The sequence below is a fragment of the Protopterus annectens genome, chromosome 9.part0 (assembly GCF_019279795.1).
Source record: "Protopterus annectens isolate FY-2018-M chromosome 9.part0, PAN1.0, whole genome shotgun sequence".
Taxonomy (NCBI): domain Eukaryota; kingdom Metazoa; phylum Chordata; order Ceratodontiformes; family Protopteridae; genus Protopterus; species Protopterus annectens.
Genome location: NC_056743.1, coordinates 1,546,298,335 through 1,546,324,361, shown reverse-complemented (window position 1 = coordinate 1,546,324,361; position 26,027 = coordinate 1,546,298,335).

Below are 26,027 nucleotides of genomic sequence, written 5' to 3'. Positions count from 1 at the left end.
TTAACTCTGCCATGTCCAGCTCTGACTCTTGCCTTTTTGTCAATGCCACTATCTCCAACCCATATAACATAGCTGGTCTTACTACCCTCTTGTAGACCTTCCCTTTCACTCTTACTGGTACCCGTAGGTCACAAATCACTCCTGACACTCTTCTCCACCCATTCCACCCTGCCTGTACTCCCTTCTTCACCTCTCTTCCACACTCACCATTACTCTGAACTGTTGATCCCAAGTACTTAAACTCATCCACCTTTGCCAACTCTGCTCCCTGCATCCTCACCATTCCTCTGTCCTCCCTCTCATTCACACACGTATATTTTGTCTTAGTCCTGCTGACCTTCATTCCTCTTTTCTCTAGAGCATATCTCCACCTCTCCAGGGTCTATTCAATCTGTCTGATGAAGCGACTGGATGTCGTGAAAGCACTTACTTTGCGTGTATTTTTGTTGTTTTATTGAATAAACAGTTTACAGTACGTTTCTAGCCTGTAGGCTTAGTGCAGTATTTTTTTACTTATTTCTCTTTAACCTGGTCCCTACTCTCACTACAGATCACAATGTCATCTGCAAACATCATAGTTTATGGGGCCTTCTGTCTGATCTCATCTGTCAACCTGTCCATCACCACTGCACATAAGAAAGGGCTCAGAGCTGATCCTTGATGTAATCCCACCTCCACCTTAAATGCATTTGTCACTCCCACCGCAGACCTCATCACTGTCACACTACCCTCGTACATATCCTGTACTACTCTTACATACTTCTCTGACACTCCCGACTTCCTCATAAAATACCACAACTCCTCTCTAGGCACTCTGTCATATGCTTTCTCTAAGTCCACAAAGACACAATGCAACTTCTTCTGACCTTTTCTATATTTCTCCATCAACACTCTCAGAGCAAACATCGCATCTGTAGTGCTCTTTCCCAGCATGAAACCATACTGATGATCATTAATCATCACCTCCCTTCTTAACCTAGCTTCCACTACTCTTTCCCATAACTTCAAAGTGTTTCATCATCCCTATCACTGCAAATTTTGTTATCCGATATTTTCATTATCTTTATTAACACTTCATCAAACAATCCTTGACTAGAAAGCACAGTAATAAATCAACCCTCATTCACTGAATTTTTTACCTTACCAGCTCCTCAATTTCCAAACTATTCTCCCCCATCATAGAATATTTTCTCTACATAGAATTCAAAATGTATAGACATTTTGAAAAAGTGCCCTATTCAGGTTTCCCCCATCTGTAAAAATGCAACCTTCCGGACTCACTTCAAAATAGGCACATGCCTCATGGGACTAAACAGCCAACAGAAAATAAATTGAATGAATGAATGAATGAATGAATGAATGAATGAATGAATAAACAAACAGACAACTCACCTACTTACCTATCAGTCATTTCTTGTGAATCTTTGACTTCAGATAAATAACAAATGACAAATATATGCCATTTTTTGTTAGGGTCACGGTACTTTTTGAATGTGCTTTTTATGACTGCTAAATCAGTTAATTTGTTGGTCATTAGAATTACTAGAAACTATCTTTGTTACATGATGGTGATAGCTTAATTCAATGAAAACGTTTTTTGGTTCTTTCTTTAAATGTCCTTTAATTAAAGGGTTTTTAGTGATATTCTGGTTATTTTTGCTTGTACTGGATTTACCAACTCACACACAAACCTGAAAATGATTCAGCTGAATCATTGTTTTTGCCCGATAAATAAATTTAAGCAGAATAATAAATAAACTGTGTTTTCTCCAGCAGTGAGATGAAGTGTGGCCACATGCATTTCTTTGATTTTATTTGATATGCCACATGCAGCATACACCCAAACACACATACATCTATATCTGTATCTATATCTATATCTATATCAATATCTATATCTATATCTATATCTATATCTATATCTATATCTATATCTATATCTATATCTATATATAAACATGTCTATATCTGTATCTGTATCTATAGGTAAATCAATCCCTGGGATTTGGCAAGCTCTGCACAGTGTGCAGGAATAGTGCAAGAGCTGATGGAGGAAATATGGCTGCCGAGAAATCCAGGAACAAGCTCCCAGCATGTGCATGTGTGCTCCTGCACTATTCCTGCATGGACACAGCTCCTGTATGCTAATTACCCCATTTTCAAGTGAAAACCATGCAAATGAGATGAATTAGTGATCCTGGAAGCTGGCAGCTGTCAGTGCAGGAGTAGTGTAACCTGCAAAAATGTATTTAGCTAGTAACTGAGTACATTTCTGCAAACTACAAAATGGAGCCATGACATCTCCAAATAAAGGGTGTATATAATGTGGAAGGCATGCCAATGGCCAAATATATGGCCATTGGCATGGAAAATAGGTTCAAAATAACAAAAAATAACTTTTATTTTTTTTTCTTGGCTGATTACGACCATTTAAGCATATGGCAGCAGTGCGCAAATGGGATTGGCCCGAAAATAAAAATAAAACCTTGAAAAAAGCTTTTTTAGGCAAAATCATAATTTTGCCATTATAGTCAATGGCAGGCAGAAGACAACAAGGCCACTGAATAGTGATTGCTAAGGGGGGAGGCTCAGTGTTAGACTTGTAACTAGGCATTAGCAGTCAGTTCTATGCAAATGAGGGTAATGATACTGAATCACAGATTTCCCCTCATTGCTAGCCAGCACCCAACTGTGTAGGTGCAGGAAAACCACGGTGCAAGCCTAAGAGTTAGCTGACATCATAGAGGGGTGTGTCAGGCATACTGTAAGCTTATTGGAGCTCTGTGGCTGGGGTTTGCCCTTAGCTTAGCAGAGCTAAGGAAGGGTGTGTGTCTGAAACTGCTCAGCAATGTTTACATTGCCTAAATGAGTGTGTGTGCCACTTACCAGGTTTTAAACAAACAAAAAAAAAATGAAACCAGGAAATAGCATATCTGTTCACATCTGTGCACTGGGTTTGTGCGGCACACCTCTGGGCTTAAACAGGAAGGCAATGGGAAGGGAAAACAGCATTATGAAGGTAATCAAGGAGAACTAGCATAGCTAGCATGTGAAATGTATCAGAATCAGCCAATTACACAGGCAGTAGACCAGCCTTGCCCAGCACACTACTATAAACTATGAAAACACCTTTTCCTCTGTTTCTCCCAAAAACTCTACACCACTGGTGTACACAAATGGGAAAATTTTACCTAACAAAAGCAACAAAATGATAGGGGCTGCTTTTGCTCTCATAAATCAACATGTGGAAGAGGCTGAGGGTGGTGAGGATAATGATGCTGATGTCCAACCCACAGTGAGGAGAAGGAGAAGATTATACAGACCCAGGGTAACTTACCAGGGGCTACATGAACTGGAGATAGTGAAGCACTATAGGGTCGACAGGGACCTCCTACAGCAAATTGTTGAGCTGTGCCAGCCACGCCTCACACACAGAACCAACAGAGGGGAACCCATCCCAGTGGATACCAAGGTATATGTAGGCTTAAGAATACTAGCCACAGGTATCTTCCAAAGGCCAACTGGGGATATCATGGGATCTCACAGGCATCAGCATCCAGGGTACTCCACCAGTTCCTGGATGCCATGTCAGCACATGCCGGTGAGCACATATATTTCCTCAACACCTGTGAGGCTTTGACCAACAATATGCATCTCTTCCACCAAATAGCAGAATATCCTGAGGTAGTGGATGCTGACTGCATGCACATACACATCAAAGCACCACCCGGTGAGCAGGGTCGAGTCTACATAAACCATAAGGGCTTTCCCTCCATCAACTGCCAGGTTGTGTGCCCAGGGCATTATAATGAATGTGTGTGCTGGCAGCCCTGGAAGGTATCACGACTCCCACATCTGGCATATGATGCAGCTGTACCAGAGATTTGTCAATGGGGACATCCCATATGGCTACCTAGTGGGGGATGCTGGTTACTCACTGGAGCCGTGGCTGATGACACCCATCAGAAATGCACACACACCTGAACAAGAACTCCATAATGAGGCACACGCACAGACCTGAATTATAATAGAGCATGTGTTTGCAATGCTCAAGTCACGGTTCTGGTGCCTGGACATATCCAGTGAAGCCTTGCAGTACTCACCAGCTACATGTACCCAAATTGTCACTGTATGTGCCATGCTACACACTATGATCCTGTGGAAACAGTGGCAGCAGGAACAGCATGGGGCAGGGCCACATAGCCCCACCCCACCATTGCCAAGGCCAGCACAGGCACAGAGTGACTCGGAGGAGGAACAACCTGAGCCTGCCCCTGTAGGCAGAAGGAGACATGCCCAGTATGCCTAGGCCTTGGCAAAGTGACAGCGCATAGCACATACACTGACATGGTAGGAACCCAGGGAATGACACCTCTCTCTGAGTCGCACATACAGTAAAAGGGATGCCAAACATGACACTACCTGTGCTTAGCCATGTATAGGGAGTGTAATATGTGCATCCGACATATTCAGCCCTCCAGCACCATCCTCAATACTGGCACAGTGACAAGGTAAGTCACTCTCACTATCAATTGCTGAATGTAGTAGTATGTTCTGCTACCTGTATCTATGGTATGGATGTGAGCATGTAAGGGAATCGGGTAGCTGAATGGGATGGCAGCAGATAGTAGACACCTATATCGGCAGCATGAAATCCTTAACAAATACTGGTGTCAACATAGTAGACAGTACTAGACAAGGTGAAAAAACCCACTGCAGGACATGTGGTGAGCCAAATGTGTGTCCATAGGACACACACATGCATATCAGTGAAGCTCACTTACCCAAGACAGTCTCAGCCAGCAGGACAGGTGTAGACAAATACAAAGAAAGGCTGTGCTAAGGCCTCTGATTGATGGCTATGGATAACAACCCCCTGACAGAACTAAACAGACAGGCTACAACAGGTCAGGCAGTGGAATGTTAGTTCTGAAGGGTATGAAGTCTGAAACTGAAATGTAGGTCAATCAAACCTAAGAACTGTAGTACACTGATATGCATATAATCTGTATGATTGGCCAGAATACAGAATTAAATGGAAGCCAACAGAGTACCTGAAATACCAGTACAGTCATAGCAAATGTTTTCAATTGTCAGGTGTGCCCCCCCACAATCCTATGTAGAAATGTAGTAACATGTATGTGTAGGTATAATAACAGTGGAGCACAGATTACCTGAGCTGGCCAAAGTAGCAGGATAGATTGTTGCACCTGTACAATATGCAGGGCTCTGTGTGTTAGATTGTTGTGTGCTGTATATTGTGTGAAAGTGGTCAGCATGTAGGCATGGAGGGTTGGGTCCTGGTGGCCAATGGCCAGTACTGTTGCTGATAGGGCCAAGTTCTCATAATTGCAGTGCCAAACACAATGCATCCCAGCAAGACACAATCCAGCAGTAATCCATAATAATTATTCAGATGTAATATCTGTCACCATCTGAAATATAGACATGGCATGAATGTGGGCCCAGACATACAAACAGTACACAGGTGGAAGTACCCTAGACAGAGAGTGTATAAAATGCTACTGTCAAATGGACACACCTTTGGAATTGTACATACAAGTTAGCAGCACATTAGTTGGCTGTGTAGTATGGAATACTGATGTAGTCTGGCCAAACACTGGTAGACCACAAAAGGAACAAGTATGAAGTATTGAGAAACCACTGATGTCCCTGCACAAGCTAGCATAAGTGGAATTCCCCATGTATATTTGTGAGTCAGCTGCAAGTAGCTTCCATAGAACGCATGCACCCAGCTCACCTAACCATCAGCCACAGGTACCTCACAGGTCATAACCCTGCTGTTGGGAATGAGTACAATATGACCCTCACCTCTGTGTGGGAATAGCCACAGAATGCAGCATGCTGAAGAGGTGTCCCATGCAGGTGTGTCCCTAGCTGTAAGCAGCACCCTGCCAGCATCCACACCAATGGATCAATAAGGACAGAAACTATTGACATTAACACCTTGCAAACCTACCCTGTCACCCCAGGGGGATACAATGGCTTGCAGCCTGGGACTGTAGGAGTGACACAATGCACTGGGCTGCTACAGATGGCCTGCATCACTACCAAATGTCCTACAGTCCTTTGACAAAGGCCTGTGTCTCACCTGTAAAAGCATAGACACCATGGAGTGTGTGAAGTCTGAAACTCAGATGTGTGCACATACTATCCCTGCCTGCAAACACAGGAATAGGTGGCTACAAACCTGCTCGTAAACCACAATGTGAAGGGGTAATGACCAGAAATATGAGCACTGCCTCTGGGTAACCTGTGTGAATCTGTACAGCTGTGAGGTATGGCCACAGCAGGATATGACCATACTATCATATCAATAAATGTACAAGCATGGGATCCTCAGCCACCACAGTACCAAGGTGCTGAACCATTTACACAGACCCATCAGCAAGTGTATGCAGTTCCCCCTCCAGAATGGCATGATTGTGCAAGAATATGTAGGCTGCAGACCACAATACTTGATACAGTTTCATTCATGTTGTGTTCCCCAGGAAAGTTTCATTCATCTTGTGTTCCCCGGGAAATTACTGCAAGCAAATGTGTATACATGTCAATAGTTGATGACATAAAACATCACAGTGTAAAACAGTACATATGTCGGAATATCTCTGCTAACACTAAAACCATGTAGCAGAAGCAGCACAGACACAATTAGTTCCAATATCCCACTATCTTTTGGCCATTGTGACCCCATATTGTCAACTGATCTACAGATATCCTGCAGAAACAGGTTGCTAGCTGTAGGTGTATAACACAAATTCCTGCACTGGAGTACAACCTACCTAGAATGGATTCACACATTCAATACAGGTCATACTGGGCATGCTCCCACACTTAGAGAAATGAAGCCCATGTCTGGTAACAACAGTGGACTATACATATATGTCAGTCAGAGATGTTTCTGCACAGACTCCACACTGCACACCAGTCATGCTTTGCACACAAATTGGATAGGAATACACACATATATCCAAGGACAACACACTATAATAGACCAAACATACATATACATAGATGTGTGGAAGAGAGTGACAGACAGTAACAAAGAGCTTCTCATCATGAGGCCTGCCCCACACAGCACACATCCAGTTGGCCAATACCACATGATGTGAAAATGTCTATCACTGTAGACATTTTCTTCTGGTAGCCCTCAGCATTATAGTGTTTGTGGTGCTTGTGATAACTGTGCAATATGACTGTACAAGTCATTATTCATATAGCAGTTGTATACACATTCCTGTCACATGTAAACCTGTGTCTGACTGAGTGTTGTGTGTGTGTGTGTGCTTCTAGACAAATGGTTTATGGCCCATTCACACACACTGCACTCCCCATTGCCCTACTTTGGCAAGCCTGCTGATGTCATTCACTTTGAAATACACCTTTGAAGGGCTATCCCTGTAAGCTCTGTGGCATGTGCTATAACTATGTAATGCTATAGTGTGATGTACTAGTTAGGTAGGAATTCTAATCCCAGACATGGTAACTGTGAGACTGTGTGTGTAGGGATCAATTCTTTTGAGGCCAGTCACAGTTGCTACACTATCCATTTCCCTACTTTGGCAAGCCTGCTGATGTCATTCACATTGAAATATACCTTTGGGGAAAGACTAGCCCTGTAAGCTCCATGACACATGCTATAACTGTGAAATGCTATTGTGTGACATACTAGTTATGTAGGGGTTTTAATCCCAGACATGGCAACTGTGAAACTCTGTCTTTGTATGTGTAGGAATTAATGCTTTTGAGGCCATTCACAGTCAATACACTTTCCATTGCCCTACTTTGGCAAGCCTGCTGATGTTATTCACCTTGAAATACACCTTTGAAGAAGGGCTAGCCCTGTAAGCTCTGTGGTGCATGCTATAACTGTGTAATGCCATAGTGTGAGGTACTAGTTAGGTAGGAGTTCTAATCCCAGACATGGCAACTATGAGACTCTGTGTGCGTGCACGTAGGGAATCAATGCTTTTGAGGGCAGTCACAGTCATTACACTGTCCATTGCCCTACTTTGGCAAGCCTGCTGATGTCATTCACCTTGAAATACACCTTTGGAGAAGGGCTAACCCTATAAGCTCTGTGGTGTGTGTTGTAACTGCGTAATGATATAGTGTGATATACTACTTAGGTAGGAGTTCTAATCCCAGACATGACAACTGTGTGTTTGTGTGTGTGTAGGGATCAATGCTTTTGAGGCCAGTCACAGTCAATACACTGTCCATTGCCCTACTTTGGCAAGCCTGCTGATGCCATTCACCTTGAACTAAACCTTTGGAGAAGGGCTAACCCTATAAGCTCTGTGCAGCATGCTATAACTGCATAATGCTATAGTGTGATGTACTAGTTAGGTAGGAGTTCTAATCCCAAACATGGAGACTGTGTGTGTGTGTGTGTGTGTGTGTGTGTGTGTGTGTGTGTGTGTGTGTGTGTGTGTGTGTGTCTGTGTAGGGATCAATGTTTTTGAGGCCAGTCACAGTCACTACACTGTCCATTGCCCTACTTTGGCAAGCCTGCTGATGTCATTCACCTTGAAATACACCTTTGGGGAAAGACTAGAACTATAAGCTCAGTGGCATGTGCTATAACTGTGTAATGCTATAGTATGATGTACTTGTTTGGTAGGAGTTCTAATCCCAGACATGGCAACTGTGAGACCCCGTGTGTGTGTGTGTGTGTGTGTGTGTGTGTGTGTGTGTGTGTGTGTGTGTGTGTGTGTGTGTGTGCATGTGAAGAGATCAATGATTTTTTTAGGCCAGTCACAGTCACTACACTGTTCATTGCCCAACTTTGGCAAACCTGCTGATGTCATTCACCTTGAAATACACCTTTGGGGGTAGGCTAGCCCTATGAGCTCAGTGGCCCTGGCAATAAATGCAGTACACTGCACTAGCAATACATAGCTAGGTAGGGGTTTGAATGTCAATACTGTCAATCATATGTGTGTGTTTGTCATCAGTATCCTGTGTGAAGGTAGCTGTAATTGTGTAATAATAGGACTCATTATGGAGTGGGTTTTGCAAATTTCTTATATTGAGGACCTACTATATGCCACAATGTCCACCTTACAAGGACAGCAGATGTCAAACAGCAAAGAGGCAGGTGTAGACAATCCATACCCCTACATGTGACATTATGGATTGGGGAACAATATAGGCAGCCCTTGTATTACCCAGAAAACATTCTCCACCCATGTCTCATACACAAACACAATTGGCTAGGCAGCAGCCACTATGTTAGTAGTTCCCTGCATATTGCCCACAGATAGTAACCATGGTGTGATTGCAGTGGACTACAGAGGACATGGCACCCTGTTCCATCCCTACAATAGGCAAATAATTGCTTACAGTGGTCCTTTGCTATGTTCCCCACTGAACGACTGTAACAACTGTAGAGTCAGCAAATGTAACCCACAAAGGAAATACCATGCCTTATACACATGCCCTGTATGGACAGATGCCACTAACACCAGTGAAAATCTGTATCATGCTGTCAATGTAGGTGCAGGATCAGCCTCTGTTCCATAGCCAGTTCTTACCACAGGAGGTCAGAATGCCACATCAGATGATAATCTCTCCACACAACATGCCCCAGACACCCCAGGTACACTTCCACATGTCACAGAACATGCATGTGGGACATGTGCACAACCATGACACCGTCCATGTTATGGACTATAGAACACATACACGGCAAGCATTGCACAGCACTGGCCACTCGCAATAGTAACCCACATGAGTGGATAGTGAATACAACACCCACCTGTGTGAACCAATCCAGGGACTACACTCCTGAGCCACACTGCAAACCATTTTCAAGTGGCCTGGTGCCAAGGTATACCCTTTGCCTAGCATTACACAGCCTTCTGGCACAGTCAACTACTACACATATGTGAAGTAATGAACCCATTTCTGGCTTTACCAGAAAGGCTCATCCAGACTCTGCTACACTTTGCAGCTGAAAAGGTTAGTTTGCTGTTATTTTTTGTATTTCTGTATTGCCTTTCTATATTTTGAATACTGCCAGTTTGTTTCTTTTACTTTTGTTTTTTGTACACATTCTGTTTTAACAACATAAAAAAAAAAAGACTTACTACCCTCTCTGTTCTAGATCCAGGGCAGAATTTTTTCCCTTCCCCCACCCATTTAAGTTGTCTTGTTAAATATTAAATCTCACTGTCTTGCGCCTCTTATGTTAATCTGATTTATCTCATTTCTCTACTTTCACTGGCTTATGTGACATTAATCACAAAACCATCAAACCATCACTTTTGAAACACAAATTTAAATTTATTGAAATTTCTATTGGCCATCCAACAAGTACAAAAATAGTGTACCAACCCACAAAAGTACACAAATCCTAAAATAAAATCTCTCCACTAACTCTTAAGTAACTAAACTAAACAAACTCAACTTTAACCTACTCAAACTCTTGTTAACCTACTTTCATATGCAGAGTAACTAAGTTCACACTGCAGACCTTTAAGCATCCCTGTTACTTTTCTCTTCCTAGTAAAAGATCATCTCTCTCTGACTCCAAGAAGTAGACTTTTCATCTATCCTGACTTTCTCTTGCTCCTACAGTACAGTTTTTATTACACAGTCACGGGCACTCTTATAATGGCACCCCCAAAAGGCAAACCCCTTTCACCGGTCACCCCCCCCCGGAATCTCTTTTTTAAAGTTTTTCTTCTTTAAAAGTTTCCTCTGTCGAGGGATCAGTGTCCTCCTGTCAGTTCCCAGTCTCCCTCCCGCTCAGCTGGTGAACCTGGGAAATTGGAGGCAATGTTACAATGTACAGACATCCTCCCACAAAACACAAAGAACACTCCCACAAAACACAAATACATCACAAAACACAAATAAATACGCTAACATGGGGGCTGAGAAGGACAACAGGATGGACTCAGATGAATATCCAGCTCAGGGAGGAGACCTCCACACACACACACATCACACAAAGTCAACATAGTACCATAAACACACAAAATCATACACATAACATCACAAAGAAACATACCAAAAACGGGCCACCAGCTCAAAGCAGAAAACAGCCACCCACCACCTCACAACCTCCACAACAGCCACCTCACACAGATCACAAACAGGTGTCACAACACATAGACCCCAGTCAGAGGCCAAACACCCAGCAGCACTGGTCATTGGTGACTCCACACAGACACACACTAGGCCACACAGGACCCATAGTCAGAAGGGAAGGAGCCCGTCCCGCCGACTGAGTGCTAGAAAGGTCCCAGTCACGCCAAGCAGCACTCAGGTCTCTCAACAGGTACAGCACTCACTCCGTCATTGTCCACGCTGGTGTAAAAGCACCGCCTGAGTCCACTCCTTGTGGAAACGCAAAGAGACATTGAGGAGCTCTTCTTATGAAGCCCAGGCAGGATGAGGAGCTCTCTGAGATGCCCCCAGGCTATCCTGAGACCTTCAGATGCCACAATACAGAGATAAGATGATCAATGAAATAACAATACAGAGATACTCTGGTCTCAGCAATAACAATTGGCTTCTGTCTCTGGTGTCATTCTCTGGGGGATCCAAATGGGCAACTGCCTGGGCTTGCACCTGTCACCCTGGTTCTCCTGATATGCAGGAAACACTTCTTGCCCATGTCACCCCTCAAGGCTCAAAGATAAAACTAAACCTAAAACACCCCCCTACAAAAGGAAAAACTAAAAATGCCATTCTAAACCCACCACCCTAGAACACAAAAATGAAAAAAATCTCGAGGTAATGCTCAGTTCCTGCATCGACGATGTCCTCAAAGTGACAGACTGCAGGGTTCCTGTGCAATGGCAAAGGAGAGCACCCCAGCACAGTCAGGGAAACCTGGTCTAATGTCTCGTTCCACCCCAAAATCAGGACAATACCAAGAAAAGGATATCATTATGCATTCCGCCCCAAAACACCCCACACAATACCACTGGTGCAAAAGGGGGTATATCATAGACATCAAGGACAAACACACATCAAGGCTGGTGCTCACGCAAAAATTATCGGTCACAGGGTCACACTGACTAACCATAGGCAAGACTGCTCTGCAAACACTAGAATACTAGAGGCCTCCTCAAAAACCACCATAACCTCACACTTCAATCCTGAACTATACTAATGGGACCCTTCTATCACCAAAACACCCACAACTAGGTGGACTTAATACCCTAATACCCCCTGCCAACAATACTCTGGAACAACAACCCACGCCCATCCCCTCCTGGAAGATCAACATATCCGATCCATGGAACAACTAGTGTCCATCCCCACAATAGGAGAAAAACATACTTGATCCTCATCACCACGAGATCACTGGAGCTCCTCACTCCACAATTCAGCCCCAACCCAACCTGGTGAGAAAAAACTTCAACTAAGAGAACTTTAAAGCCTCATCCCACCCCCCACCTGAAATCCTGTGACCACCTTAAAGAACCCAGTTTCCCAGAAACAAAGCTCAAGACTAGTGTACAAGCCCTTACAGGCCCCAGGACCAGCACCCAATGGACTGCATGGATACCTGAACCCCATTCTTCTACAAATGCCTTCTAATAGCACCTGCAGGACACCATGGAGCCATAGCCTCCAAGCAAAACAAAGGACCTTTGAAAGGAGGGATAGAGGCAAAACTAAAAAAGATAGGGTAAAAATGAGAACTATAAGTAAAAAAGTAAAGCTTAGACACTCTAGAGCAAAAATCATTAAAAGGTAAAACACCTAAAGAAAAAATAAAGTGACAGAAACATAAAATCATCCAAAGCAAGAAACAAGAGAGAAAATAGCTAAACTCAGACTTAACAATCCATGATGTGAGATTACTGTTAGAAACCTGAAAGGAAAACCTAGATATGCTCAGAACCAGTTCTCTCCCCTCCCCAAAGGTTCAGACACTACACTCATTGCCAAAAAGGAGAGATACTCATACAGCATCCATCCTCCCCAAAAGGTCCCATAACTATACCTGCCGCATTGCAGCCCCCAAACATCCCAACGCCAAGTGAGAACTGCTGGCAGTGGGCATTCCTGGTCACTCGACCCGATGGTGTCCCCGGCTGTGTGTTCCCCCATTATCTTAAGGAATTAAACCCACCTGCAGCTGTGGTCCCACTTCCTGAACCTGCCATACGTACTCCCGGGGAAATCGACCTCGCAAATCCAATTGGTCCTTGGCTACACAACCCATGCTCCACCATAAGCTTTGGATTACCGCCAGTTAGCTTGAATCAAATTAATCTGCAAAGCCTAAAAGAGTTGACTGTCAAAACCAGATAACAAAGACATAGGGAATTTGACTTTTTTTGATCTGTCTCACTTTGGCTTTGTCTTAAGGCAGTCCATGCACTAAATCTCGCAAAACATAAAGGCAAATGATAACAACCCCACAGGGGAGGGGGTTGCCAAACCACAGCCTCGGAAAAACTCATGGCTTATCATGTTCATACAATACACCAGACCTGATCATTGAAGTGGTGTCATCAGAGTTGCTTAACCCCATGTCAGATCAGAAGCCTCAAACTGGCTGAGTGACAGAACCCACAGGAGTCTGGAGTTGCTGGCCACATACAGACAGACACTCCTTAGGAAGGCAAACACAACATCTGACAGGGCCTGGGGCAGATGCCCACATGGCTGAAGCATCGGTGATATGGAAGTACTGGGAACATTAGTTAAATTATCTCAAACAAAGTTAACACATGACCGGGAAAAGAAGTCATAACAGCTGCACGGATGAGGTGGATATCCTTCATGCCGCCTCAAGAAGTGTGATAAAAATAGCCAGAGCCCCTTCCCAAAAAAAAAATATTGCAACCTATCAACATACCCTTCGAAAACAAGTGGACTCCAAGTTACCAACAGGTGGCAGATCCACTGAGCAGTAGTTAGGGAAGTCATTCTACATTAGTGTCATTGATAGTAGTCTGTCATCAGACAGACATGAAGAGGTTGTATCTGTAGACCTTCTACAGGGCCCACCTTATCATACAAAAGTTCTCATACTCATCACTGGAGGTCATAGCCCCTAGACTATGAGGCCCATCTGAAACCCTCACAGCTGTACAATGCCCCATCAAACAATGTAAAAGACCTCAAACATGAAGAGCAGCTGGAGAGGCCACAGATAGAATCAACTTACTGATAAGAACCAGCCTACATCAGTCCCACAAGGCCCGGACTGAAAGATTTGACAGCGGCTATGCACTCGCCAAAAGCTTGAGAATACAAGATTTGATGAATATGCTTCCCTAACAAAAATCTAGATCCGGGATGAGCCACTTTCACAGAGAATTTAAACCCTCAACGCGGAGCCACAAGGGACGTGGAGAGACTATAGATCACTCAGAGCACCCTCCCCCCGGCTGCGGAGAGAAAGATAGACCTATGGATGAAAGAGAGTAATATTACCCCAGGGGATTAAAGTAGTGTCACAAACCTGCACTGGCTGTTTGTATACCCCAGAAATCTTGACCAATGGATGGGGAATCAAGCAGATATACCCCAGATGAACCATGTGTGTCAGTACTGGCAAATCTGTGTCTGTGTTTGTGTGGAGATTAATGATTTTGGAAGCCATTCACATTCACTACACATCTCACTTCCCTACTGTAGCATTCCTTCTGATGTCAGTCACCTTGACATACCCTTTGCCCATATAGTAGCCTGATAACCTCTGTGGTGCATGTGATGCCTATGTAATATTGTAGTGCAGGAAACTAGTTAGTTAGAAATTCTTATCCTGACCCTGCCAACTGTGACAATGTGTGTGAGTCCCTGAGAGAGTGTTGTTGTGCCTTTTTTGACACCTGCTTTTGTGGACAGGCACATGTACTACACTTACCTTATCCATCCTTTATCACTGTAAGTGATGTCACTCACCTTCAAAGATACCTTTGGACAACTCTCCAACATGTAAGCTCTGTGGCGCATGCAATAACTGCATAAAAATGTAATAGCAATACATAATCAAGCAGGGGTTTGAAATCCCATACTGGTAGGTGTGTGACACAAACATGCTTAGCTCTTATTCTCCTACCCCCTCCCTGTCTTTGTCTCTCTCTCTTTCTCTCACTCCCTCTCTGCTGGATGTGGAGAAGTACACCTGCTTTGCTTAGGTAGCAGCTTGTGCTTTGTAAGTGATGCTCATGATCAGCTGATGGCCTGTGCATGAATTGCAGTCTCCCACTAGCTGATTACATGTGGAACAGCTGTGGTAACATTCCCATAGCCAATTGCATGGAAGCACACTCCTATAACTAGGAACATCATGTGGGTGTTGGCCCTTTTCATTCACTGTGAGCAGGACTTCATGTCAGGGTTTGGCAAACAGCATCCCAGAGGGTAGTGGGATATACCTCTTACAACATACACTGTGGAGACAGGCCAACAAACAGGAGGGGGATGTTCCAGACATGAGGTAAGAATGTAAGTCTTGCTCTTCTACATTTGAAGTAATGTTGGTTTAACAGGGTTTGTGTGGATATGGCTGGTCTACATGATTTAATATCTGTCATGACAGTTTTATGTGGTTGAGGAAACTCTCACCTGTAGGGCTATCTGCAGACTGACCAGTGTTTGGAGTCTTAAATGTGTTGTGTTACTCACACATGTCCTAAGTTTAGAAATGCAGTAGCATACTCTGAGGGTTGCAGTCAGTACATGGTGACAGCCATGAGAGTTACTGACTTCATATCCCTCAGAAGACATATGTCACAACAAATCTTGTTCACCAGTAAATGTATGAGTTTATCACAGCAACATGTCAATATTGGCCCTGTGTCTGTGCCTCCAGCCACAACTCTGTCAACCTTTGTACATATATCATGCAGTAAGAGGTGCATATGTTCAGTACATCATTATTTACTGACATCATACCTGATAAGCCAGTGAGATAGACTGCTAGACATGTTATGTATAGTAGGGCTTATATTTGAGGACAAAACCTGGACATTCTGTTGTAGTGTGTACAGTAGTGAGATCTGTGTACTTATGGTGATTGTTGACAGAGTGTGCATTGTGAATAGGTACCTTGGCCTGTGTACAGACTGTGGTAGATATCATTGTTCTTGATCCTCTTCTATCTGATGTTGCATGCTGCTCCAGTGTATGGTACCCTATTGACGTACATGTTTGTAGGACCAAACCGACACATGAACCATATCACAGTCAGGCATCGGAATATACTGTGTATTGGCCCAGTATATGCAGGGTTAGTGTGTGAGTGGCACATATGAGGATGGTGTTGATCACACAGTCCATATACTGTAATATTAAGCATGCTACCATATGTGACTGTGGCTGTGTTCAGATAGGTTGCGGGTATGAGCTTTCACACAGGTGTCTGTTACTCCTTGCTGTTACATGTCTGTAGAGCCTGCTATATTTGCAGGTACATGTGTATTCCCCCATTAGAAATGTAGGCCAGTGTTGTGGCAGTCTGCCTATAGTTTGCACAGTGCTTTGTGACATGGCTAGCAGCTCAGTGTACTTACCCAGTGTGATGTTATGTCCAGATATTTATTAGATGGACTGTTGCCGGGCTACCATAACTGTTGTGTATTTCTGACAAAGCAGTGGGATGCTGTACAGATGTATGTCACTAACTAGTGCGTAGTATGTGGGCTTGTGACCTCTGCTCCTCCGGTTATTATGTGTAAGGACAGACAGGAGTGTGTGAATGCATAAACTGTGTGAGCTTATCTATTTCAGTATTTTCATAAGATCCCCATTTACATGTCTGTAAACATCCTCTTTGTCATGCTTGGTCCACATGTCTTGCACTGAGGGGTTCTGTGTATACCTCTGGACTGACCAGAGTGAGTCAGACTGTCCACATTTATTAGTCATATCTCTGCTGTATTCCACAGGATCATTACTGTGATATCTGTGGTACTGCACTATGGTGATCTTATGATGTCTGTCAGTAACTAATGGCGTACATGTTAATATCAGATGATGTCACACACATTTCTGTTAAGACAACCCCTGTTACAGTAGCAACAGTCTACATTTATACCTGCAATGCTTACATGACATCCCCTGGTGCTGAGGTATGACTCCACTACATGTTATGGACATATGTTATTTATATATATATATATATATATATATATATATATATATATATATATATATATATATATATATACATACATATACAACACACACACACACACACACACATATATATATATATATATATATATATATATATATATATATCACCATATATATAATGGAATATACAGATTGTATATATATATATATATATATATATATATATATATATATATGTGTGTGTGTGTGTGTGTGCGTGTGTGTATGTACATGTACATGTACACATATAGCTACATATGTATAAAAATATATATCCATATACTTATGTGTAAACATGACTGTTGTATATACCTTCCCAGATGTATCACACAGTATTTACCTGCTGTATGTATATTTAGATATAACAACATAAATGATTCAACAGTAACATCACTAACAAGTACTACACAATTGTAGAAGTCATAGCAGTTGCTCAGTACTATTCAGTATGTGTACTGACATATATTGGAAAAACAACAACTGTCTTCACAGCTGTGATGGCTTAGTGGTTAACTGCTGTGATTATAGTGTACAGGGTCCTGGGTTCAAGATCTGCAAGGGCTGTTTATTTTGTTGCTGGGCAGAACAAGGGCTGTTGGATACAGAGTGGTTAAGGCAGTTTTGGATGGGTTTGCGCGGGTTTGCGCAATGGTAAGCACTGCTAAGATACGGTTAAACAAAAAGCTGCTTACACCGTGTAGGCTTCACTTACCAGTGCGGAGATCTGCTTAGCATTTTTATTGCAGCAATGCTGAAACATGCTAAGCATGGCTCAGCCCTGGTAACCAGTGCTCACATTCCGGTCTGATAAAATAGCAGGGTAATGACATCTTTAATAAGTGCATTTAATTCCATGTACATAACATGCATTTATGTGCTGTTATTACAGTAGCAAAGGGTGTGAGTCTACTGTCTGCGACATCTGTATATATATGGCTTGTACAACACTCTTTTCCATTTTAATGTGTTTCATATATGGGTAGTATCCCAGGTTATATGCAGTCACACAGGCATGCAGTGTATCATTACATTACTACTGTTGACAATGAATTCCCAAGTAATAGTAGACTGCAGATTGTAGTCCTGGAGCCAAACACCCCTGCATGCAAAGATGGACTCTGAGTCCTCACTATCATGTTCTTGGTGTGTGAGCTGTGTTTCATTAAGTATTTGTTACTGAATATTGATCTGACATGTGAATATTAACTATAGACTACTGTGTGTATAGGACATGTCACTGAGGGCTGCTGTCATGTAATAATGGCATAGCTGTCAGTGATAGAAGTCTATCTGTCAACACAGTCATCCTACTGCATAACCATTTAGCTAGCTGATGTCTGTCTGTCCTCTGTACAGATGTGCAAATGTCGGGACCCCATCCTGACTGCATACAGGCAATCTATGCTTGAGTGACACTGACATGTCCGCCCAGCTATGTTATGAATGCCACAGCTAGGAATCCACACCCTGTATGCACCACATGCCATGGATACCTCAACTACACTACCACAGTCAACAGAGCATGCTTGGGTACAGGTCTCCAAGACAGACACTGACAATGTTATGTAATACATGTTGCATACATGTCAACTGGAGCACTTCAGTGCCTTCTGCAAGAGGCAACCAGATGATTGGCTGTTGCATGTAACTCTCACCCTGAGGATCACCCCTGTGGTATCTGTTGATAGATGGCCTTCTGGCACATGGCAGGTGGCATGATACCACTGTACACACATCCCCTACACTTCTCATCTCTCCATGGACAATAGCCTGGTACACACCTATTAACACCTGCACTGATGGACCCCCAGGACTGACAAATGTGTATGTGTCCTGTAGTTGATAATATCCTGAGGCCCTTCACACCCACCACACCCCCCCATTGCCATAGTTAGATGCGGCTGCTGCTGTACTAGACATTACATGTACCTTGTTACACTCTTCACGCTAAGGGCTACCTGGGGCTTGCAGTACCAGCACAACAGTGTTATACAAATGGGTTGATAGATATGGGATACCCTCTGAGTTCTGGTAAGTGTGTGTATGTTTGCAAGTGTATATATTTGTAGGATACAGCATTTTGAGGCCACAATCTTCTAATACAATACACATTGCCACACAGTATTAGGGATAGTGATGTTGTTAACCATAGGAGAGCCATGACAATGCATCACCCTACTATCCTTGTGGCATGTGCATTAGATGCATATCCCTGTAATAGCACTCTTGGGATAGAAAAGGGGTTGTATTGCAGTCCTGGTCAATATGTGATGGTGGGTATGTCAAAGTATTATCATTGGTTTCAGTGCATGCAATATCCACTGTGGGGTGTGGGTGCTGGGTATATTGTCTTTACACCATGGTATCCCCAGTACATGTCCCATGTTCCACTGTATGGGGACCACTGTTACCATCAACCATACAGGTAACTGATAACACTATCCAGCCCAGTTATGCATGTGCTGTGTGCAACTTATCTGTAACAGAATGGACACACTGACAAGGTAGTTAGCACTGATAAGCCCAGGTCTCTCAGATGTGTGTATGACTGTTATGTGTTTGTCAATGTGTATATGACAGTATGTCACACTATGTATTGTACATAAACAACCAGTACATCCCCCATTACCATACAGTACAGGGCCTGTGGATGTTCTTCATGTAACATGTAACCTGGAACATACCTCATCCTAAAAGCTGTGTGGTATGTGCAATTAAGGCCACACACATCAGTAGCACTACATACCTAGGTAGGGGTTCTAGTCCCAGTGTTGCCAAGTAAGAGTGTGTGTGTATGTGAAGGAATCTACTTCTGTTTGCAGAATATACATGTCCCAAGAGGTCATCTGTCCGGGAACTGCCTGGCAAATGCTAACATTTCACAGGTATCATCCTGTGGAAATACATTCCATCACAACTAGTGGTAGATGTGTAAATGGCCTCTTCCCCACTGTATAGGTGTTCAGCTATACTGCTGTTGGTATATATAGCTGGGTGTGGTTCTTGTGGACACAGCCACCATCATTGCAGTTACTGTTGAGTGTATCCCCCACTTAGCTGGCTGTAATACTGTACAGTTCATGTTAACAGGTTAAGTAGTTGTCTATCACAGTATTTGTGGTTCTACAGCACCTCACACCCTCCAAAGGTTAGGGCTGTCCCACCCACACCAGCAACCTATGTTTACCGAGTTGAGGATTGCACTACATTGGAGAAGGGGACATATACCCTGCCAGTACCATTGCCAATGACATTAAACTAACAGACTGCTTATTTCCCAATGTGTTGTTGTGTCTATTATGTCTTGGTGGAATTACATAGGCCAAAATGGATTCCTTGCACAGGTACATACATCCTTGTGTACAGTATTCTCTGTGTATTACATCAACACTAAAGCTTCTGTGTGTGTTATACACAAACATGTGGTGTGTACCACCCAGTACACTTACCATTGTCCACTGTAGAAGGGCTGCTGACATCAACCACCATGAACTCACCTGTATACACCCCCAGACCTATCAGCCAAGTGGCACATGCAGTAACTGTTATACAGACCTGTGACATGTGTTCACCTGGACCCAGGATATGGCACAGCCAAGGTATCACCACAGTGCCATACCCCTTCTAGGATACAACAGCAAACCATCATCATGCTGACACATGGACACCTACAATACAAATGGAATACATTATGGAGACCACAATCACTCATTGTTAAAGCTATAATGCAACTTGGCTGGACAGCTACAATTCCTGACATGTAAGCATTAAACTTTACTGCTGACAGCATGTTACACATCATTACATTGGTAGACCATAGTGCAGTCACTCTGTGCATCAGAACCATATTAGCATGTCCCTGCATTGATGTTATGGATGACAGGGATGTGGCACAGACATCATCATATGTACAGGGTGTTTTGTTGGTTTGCCAGAGACCTAGGCTGAGCCATAAATTTGACACCATGTGTGTGAGTGAAGGGGGCTAATTATTAATTGGGCTGTTGTGATGTGGTGTCTGTAGGTATGGGGTTGCCCTAAGCTGTGTTGGTAAGGTGTGTGTATACGCATGCACACAGTTCTGCCATGTGGCTTCCCTATACAGGGGTTTGTTGGACAGCTGCAGACTGTACCTGGCAGAGTGTGCAGTTCACCGTCTCTGGCCATGGACACAAGAACTGTGCCTTCCAGGAGTTCCACAGGCACCACCAGGTACAAGCCATGATATGGTACTCTCCCCTGATGATGACATATGTCCGCTTGATCCAGGTCCCCCTTGGGACCAGCCAAGGCCATGTGCACATGGCCTGCTGTGGTGTGTTGTGGACAGTGCCCCCCCTGCAGTGCTGGGGCTGGTAGTGACACTACTAGAGCAGCTCTGAGTTCTGGCACATCCACATTGACCTCCAGCTGTTGGTGTCGCTGGCCTACATCCATGTAGCCATTGCACTACTCCCACCATATGCTCGATCACAGACATTCCACAGTTGAGGATTCCCACCATCTCACCCAACCGTCTATCCATGACCTCTGTGATATAATAGCGGGCACCTGCAAGATCACAGATGTTGTCAATAACATCTGAATGAGTAGCCCTCTGCAGCCTCAGACCCTGTCTGGTGATTCCATACTTGCCTGTGCCTCCATGATGGCCTGAAACATGCATCTAGTGGCACCAGATGTGACACTTCTGCCAGGGGCATGATGACAAGCAGCCCTCCTATGAGCACCTTTGTACATCTGCCTATGTGGTACCCTGCTGGACATCCAGCTATGGCTGCTGTGTCCAGACACATGTGCATAGATACCACACTGTCCTGTCCCATGCCACCAACCAACAACTGTCCCTCAGCTATGGCCACTGGTTATGGGGTATGCATAGGGAATGTGACTGTGTGCGGGGATGGGGTGGATAACAGTGGAATGTCAAATGATGGCCCAGCTTCAGCCCCTGACAACCCTGTCTGTGCCTCAACACACCTGTCATCATTATTAGTGTCTGTATGGACACTGACATCAGATTGCCTGCAGGAGGGACCTTGACCCACCTCACCACCTGTGAGGTGAAAACCAAAAATGCACTTTAAGACCTGTACATTTGCTTTAACAGTACACACACACACACACACACACACACACACACACACACACACACACACACACACACACACACACACACACACTGACATTCCACCATACTACTTACCTGTCCCTGAGTTTACAGAATGTGTCTAGTATTTTGTCTTATTTTCCCCATCCTGCATCAGTCTTGAATAATTGCAGTCAATAATACCAGTCATTAATGTATCATTCTTCTAATTGCTCAGAAAAGTGATCACAAAACATGACCTGTTACTCCATTAACTCTAATTTGATTGGAGTCATTTTTTTTAAAGATTCTCTGATGTCATCAAGTGTTCACCCTGGTTTTGGCCAGAAGTCCTAAGCATGGCCCCCATATGTTATGGGCTACTACAGTCAGTCAATAATGTCACGCACTGGAGTTTCATACTTAACTATTGTTCAGTAGGTGCAAGATCTGTTGCTCTGTTAACCTTTTATGTGGACTACAGTAATATTTGGAAACACTGTCTGGTGTTGTCTAGTAGTTCCCCAATGCATCTTTAGTGCTGCATACTTGGGTATTCTTTCACCTTTCTGCTGATTGAAATTAAAAAGTATCCCTGGTGTCTAGTTTTCCCTCCCAATGCATCTTTCATGCTGCACACTTTATTATTCTATCAGCTTTCCTGTGATTACATTTCAGAAAAGCATTCCTGGTGTCTAATGTGTCTTTCCATTTCCATCTACTGCATAATTTCTAAGGGAAGTTGAGAAGTATGAAAAACCCCATACTCACACATGTGCATACATGGACACACTCACAAACACACACACACATTCTACACACATCAACCCCCCTCAATTCCACCAGATAGCACTTACAGACAAATTCACCCCCCCCCACACACACACGCACACACTCACACTTACAAGTGAGATAAACATATCACACACAGACCTCTCATTACCCATCTGTCAACATGCATGACATATGGCACTCAACAGCATGCAGCGCACCTATAGTCAATCCCTGTTACCAACATTATACATTTCTGTGATGCATGGGTTGTGTTAGTAGGTGATGCTCTTCTCCTGGAACACACTGCACCCATGTACACAGTATTGCTGTGCACCTGTTCGGCACCCTGGCATGTACTGTGCACCATACCTCACAGGTGTACACACCATTGCTGAATGTGTATATGTGTGTCATTTATGTTTGCTCTGCTGCTCACAGCCCCTATGTGTTTGTCCGACACATACCTGGGATGATATGTGGACAGATGTAATTTCTGAATGCCTGATGTCTGATTTACAGATCTCATCATCAGCGGTACATGTATGGCCAATAAAATACAATTACTCTTGACAACCTTCAAACCTTACCATGGCTATGGGGAGTGTACACACCCTTACTGCTATGGCACCCTCTTCCCTGATATGCCATGGGGCCACATTGCTGCATATGTTAACATTACACGAACCTGATATGTGACATATGACCTGTGAAATCAAATGTAGTATCAAACAAATGTGTTAGTTGTGCAGATGCTGATTGAGATGCATATAATTTATGGGTGCATATGTGTGCACACCCTTATCATGATGGTTTGTTGCACCAGCTGTTATGTGTACTACAGCAGTCACTATTCCTGGAAGGGGTTTACTAGCATGGGCCATCTGCATTTGCCAGCATTTGGTTACTCTGCCTACAAATATCCCACAACTCTGCATGATTGCAAGGTCAATTCATTTGCACAGCCCTTGGAGGTCACACAGTGCCGTCACTATTGCTGTGGAGTCAGGGTTATGTCTGCCACAATTCATGACCTTGACTGTGTGCTGATACAGTCATTCTTAGTGAGCTTTGGATCTCTGCTTCAGTGCACTGTTGTGTTTCAGGATGACACCACCTCCCCATCCTCAGCCTTTTTGCAGATGCTTGACAACTATGGCCTACACATGTGTGTCATTTTGCACTGTCCCAAACTCTGAATGAGTGGAAAACATACAGGTGTACACTGGCACCAGCAAGCTACAGATGGGGATGATGGGTCTGAGGTGGGGTGGGGTGTTGGTTGTGCAGCACATGTATCTTAATTGATACTCTCTGTAGGTTTCCAACTTGGTCTTGGTACACCAGTACCCACTGCAACGCATGCCTTTGGGGGACTTTTGCTGTTATGCATACACTAGTTGTAGAGAGCCCTGTTTCCTGTGGTACAACTGTCCCATCTGATTACCCTAACCCATGGGCCACACTTATGCAGAGTCCAGGCAATTGCTGACACAGGTACTGCACAGCCAGTACTTGCTAGACATTCCTGCAACTCCCTCATTGTTGTGGCATGTTACTAGGCAGCCTGCATGACCAGTTTGCAACGTGTGTCATCTTCTGTCTTGGATGGCCATCTGTTTATTTTCTACATTAATCCTGTCCCATGTATCCTCATCACATACATGACTGTCTGTACTGTTTGACATGGTATATGCAATGGTGAGGTATCCTGGATGCTACCTGTTGGGTATGGAATCCATTCCATGACTTGTAAGATGTGTGCAAGCCCTGGCTGCCTCTGTTGCAGGTAAGTGGGCACATTTGATGGCCAAACGTCTTGGACAGTAGACCATTTCTTGGTGTGACATTGAGGACCTGGACTTGCTGGAAGGTCCATACTCATGAAGAGTGCATGCTGTCAGTACCTCAAAAGCTGCTTCCACAATATGTTATTTGGAGTGTATGCACACATATGCTTCCAGTGTTTGTGAAGGAAATTATTCTTCATATTTGTTGTCCTAACATAGGATTCCATATTACACATTAATTGCTCATGTTAGGACCACATTACAGGTTGTAAGGTTTGTGGAATGCAGTATTGTGATATGCTGTAGTGTAGATCTGTAACAGTTGCCATTGTAATAGTGGTATATACACTGTTGTAACACTGTTTAAGGGTGATGTTTCTGACATGTCTCTACTGTTGGCCATTTGTCCCACCATTATGTTAATCTCTGTGCACACATCTTGCAATGACAGATTGTTAGTTATATTGCAGAACTCTTACATACCCTTCAGATACGCCACCATGGTGACCACTGTGATGCAATGCAGTTAGCATCAACAATAAGTGAACATGTAAAGCATGCGTTATGGATAGGTGTGTTAAATGTGTGCATGGAATATACCATTGCCACAACATGGCCAGTGTATTGGCAAACCTGAACAAACACCACACTCACCAGCTACAGGCTCTGGCCTGGAGGTATACCAAAGGGACCTACATAGTTGTGTGAGAGATGTGATGTCAGTAGCCACACCTGTGGCATTGGTACAGGGTGGGAGCAGCATTATAGTACATCAACAGCACAAACCCACAATACTACAAATTATGCACATCTGTTTATCGCTACAATGCAGCAACAGACTATATATATTTCATCTCACATATGCATGATTAAACTCTACAGATGCAGATGGATATACAACAGTGATCTACTGATGTGCCCTGTGGCCTTAACTACATGCTTCTTATCCATTGTGTGGGTAGCACGCACCTCCATAATGCTCTCTGTCGGGTCTTGTGTTTGCGGGTGGGCAGGTGCCCCAAGGCTGGTGAAGAGCTCCTCAGCATGTGTCAGGGGGGCTGGATGGCATGACCCTCCCTCTGTGGCAAGCTAGTACCTCCTAACTACAACAGCACACTGACGGGCATGGCGGAGTAGATCAGTGCAACGATGTCGGACCTGCTCATAATTGCGATTATGCAGACCGACATCATTTGCCCTGTGGACAAGATCGTTCCACAGGGTGGTCCTCTCCTGCAGATCATGGGCTGTACATCAAA